The sequence below is a fragment of the Mesocricetus auratus genome, unplaced genomic scaffold (assembly GCF_017639785.1).
Source record: "Mesocricetus auratus isolate SY011 unplaced genomic scaffold, BCM_Maur_2.0 Super-Scaffold_100013, whole genome shotgun sequence".
Lineage (NCBI taxonomy): Eukaryota > Metazoa > Chordata > Mammalia > Rodentia > Cricetidae > Mesocricetus > Mesocricetus auratus.
In genome coordinates this window covers 67,697,150-67,700,500 of record NW_024429196.1, presented here as the reverse complement: position 1 = coordinate 67,700,500, position 3,351 = coordinate 67,697,150, and the positions used below count along the sequence as shown (strand labels likewise).

At 46.3% G+C, this 3,351-nt stretch overlaps 1 pseudogene; it reads left to right on the top strand.

Annotated features, from left to right (window-relative positions):
• Positions 1-635: 635 nt before the first annotated feature.
• LOC121143445 lies at positions 636-1,158 on the top strand (annotated as a pseudogene).
• The last annotated feature ends 2,193 nt before the right edge of the window (positions 1,159-3,351 follow it).

Below are 3,351 nucleotides of genomic sequence, written 5' to 3'. Positions count from 1 at the left end.
GATGAAATTCTTAGCACAGAGGAGATTTGCTTGCCCCAGAGGGACAGAGGGCAGGGGATAAGAGACAAAGGGGGCTGGGCTTCTTACTTAAGATGGTCAAACCCATCCAGACAGGGAAGGAATTAAACACGCAGAGGATGGGATAAAGGTCCACATGGCTAATAGGAGGAGGACAGTAATTAAAATTTCCAGGTGTCCAGTTCCCAGCTGCAGTGCTCCAGCAGAGATGCGTTCTCCCAGCACCTGCCGGTGTAAGTGTGCCCCTGTGGCTTGTAGGCCAGAGGTTTCCTGATAAGGATAAAGCTGTTCCTTTCCTTGCTCTGCCCTCAGCATCCCAGTATGGTCATTGGTAGATGCCCTTTGCTGCCAGACGTGGGGCCTGAGGGCAATGCAGACAGAAGTGGGTAAGAGGGGGGGCAACGGCATGAATTCTTTCCCTCACTTCTTCAGACGCTTTCTGAGCTCCTGGCCAGTGCCTTTCTATTTCATGGGGTGCCAGTGAACTTTCAGATTGGTGGGGGTGTTTCTACAACATCAGAACGGGGAATGAATAAAACTCATCTCATTTTTTAACCTTTGCTCTGGGGGGGGGGCTTTGAGAAGCTAATTCATTCATGAAGCCATCAAGAAGAAAAATGTGTGTGGCACTGCACACGAATGTGGGAGGTTACCAAAACAGAAGTCTGTGAGAGGGTGCCCAGGATGTATGAGAATCTGGGGGCCTTTTATGCCAGTAACTACCATAATAGCTTTATATTTCATAGAAGTATCAGGGATTTCATGGTTCAAACCAGAGATCCCTCAGGTACTGGAAGAGGAAGTGACGTCATCTGGGGTGGGAAGGCAAATACAGTGTCTGAAGCACTGTGTTGCAAGTGTTGTATCTATGGCTGATCATGGCTCTAATATCAATGTGTCTCAGTTCTTTGCCACATGGCAAGCATTAATATTTGGACATGAAAAAAAAAAACAGTATTTGGAAAGGTGATAGACCGTCTGGAGGCTTCAGAGGAACTGGAGAAGTCACCAGTCAGTGAGAAGACATAACCTCACAGTGACGTATGCATCAAGGATGTGCCAAGCTCAGTAGCTAGACCTGGACAAATACATGGCAACCTGCTCGTTGCAACACAATCCTTGTGGTTTACCCAGTTTTGATTATGTCAGAGATTGTAACCCTTTTGATGTTTACAATCCCCTCATCTCCCACTAAGCTCTTGATCATCAGGGACCCCACAACTTTTACCCTCAGCCTAACCAATTCCGTACCACTCCCTCAGTCTTCCCATTCCTCTGTCTACCTCTATCCAGAGTCGCACTAAGCGTCAAAGCAGGTCTCTACCCTTGCCCTCCTGCCTCTATCTCCCCAGTAGAATTAGAGGCACGAAACACTATGCCTGGCAGTTTCTAACCTGTAGTCTTCAGGTCAGAATAAATCCTGCAAGAAAGGCTTGTTTTGTGTTGGCCTTTTTTCTTCTTACGCTGGTTTCCTTTTGGCCAGTTCCAAAGCAATTCTTAGGGTCCACATTCAAGAACTAAGGTTGTTCCCTTTCATGAGGTCTACAGTCAGTGTGACAGGGTAGCCTCGTCAAGTTATCCCTAAGTGGCATTCTACAGGCATGGACTACTCCACAGTCAGAGTGTCCTAAGCCTGCGAAACTTGTTTGAGGAAGAATTTTCACTGCTTCAAAGGCTGCTCAGCAAGATCTGAGCCTCTTGGCGAGGCCTCTGGGTTTTTGTGGCTGCTTAGGACCTCTGTACTGGGAGAAAGGGTAGCCCCTGTCTGAGTAAGTGACCGGTCCTTCTCAGAAGAGGGCAGGTCATGAGACCTGTGGTATAGATGAGACCTCCATCCAGGGAGGTCCCCTCAGCCTTCTCCTTACCTCCAGCTTAAACAGCCGGCTCTCCGGTGATTTCCAACATCTGATGGAGATCGGGAGTGCCCTATTCACTGGGAAGGGTACGGGGAGGAGGGTATGGGGAGGGGCGGAGCCTGAGGGGACCTCCTAGTAAACTGTATTAGTTACCTTTTTGCTGCTGTATCGAAACATCCAACCGAAACAAAGAAGCGATTTAAGGAAGGTAAAGCTTAGTTCGGCCCACAGTCTGGAGATACAGCCTATCACGATGGGGAAGAGACGAGGATAGTGGCTTTAGCTGTGGCAGCAAGAGAGACAATGCCTGTGCTAAGCTTGCTTTCCCCTTTTTATACAGACTGGAACCACAGCCCATAGGTATAGTGTTCCCTGACCCCCATTCAGGGTGGATTCTCTCCTCTGTTAAACTTCTCTGGAAGCTCCCTCATAGATACGCCAGGGGTGTGTCTCGAGGGTGATTCCGAATGAGGTCAAGTTGAAAATCAGTTATCAGTTCCTAAAGAATTTCTTTGTCTTCCTGTCTCTGTGCTTATGTCCAGGCAGACTGCTCTTGTACAGCTTTTTCTGTTAGCTTTATCCTTTTCTCAACAGCAGCAGATACAGTAACAACTATCATTCATTGAACATCTGCTAAAGCCAAATCATTTTTTAAAGGTACATGTTTCACTCAGTCCTCACAATGACTCTGTGAAATGGAGATTGTTGTGCACATTTGTGGGTTTTGTTGTTGTTGTTTGTTTGTTTTTAATACAAAAGTCTTGAAGCCTGACTGTTCAATATATGAAAACAGCAGGCAAGTTAATAGAACTACATGGACAAACTATGGAGATGTCTCACACCAAAGCTTCTCCTCCTGCTGTGTTACTCTGAACCCAGCAGTCTCTGAGAACATCTCATACCTCTTAGATCAATGCTCTGACGTCACTGTCTCTCCCCCTGCCATGGTATTTGGCAGCTCTATCCGCTGCTTTTAACTACAAAGGAGGCTACTATTATCTATACTGCTTAATACATTTTTGTGGAAGAGAACATTGACCAGTCAGGAAACTCCATCAGCACCCTTTGGAAAGCCACTCTTACTGACATGTTCCCATTAGGTAGGTTGCTTGCTGTATGTATGTTGTAAAGATTTTCTTTGGCCATAGGCAAAGGTTGACCTTGAACTTCTGATCCTCCATTTAAGGACTTTTTCCTAGTGTACCTTTGTTTATTCTTTCCCACCAGCTGCCTGGGTCCCGCCACTCTCTCTGCCCCCAAATAACACATGAGACACTATATTAATTATGAAGCTGTTGGCTGTATGCTATGGTTTCTCATTGGCTAGCTCTGTCTTAAGTATTAACCCATAACTACTAGTATATATTTCTATAAGGTCTTATCTTACCAAGGATGCAGCCTCATGCATCCTCTCTTCCTGGGATCACATGGCGACTCTCCACTCTTGACTACATTTCCCAGAATACTCCTTGACTCC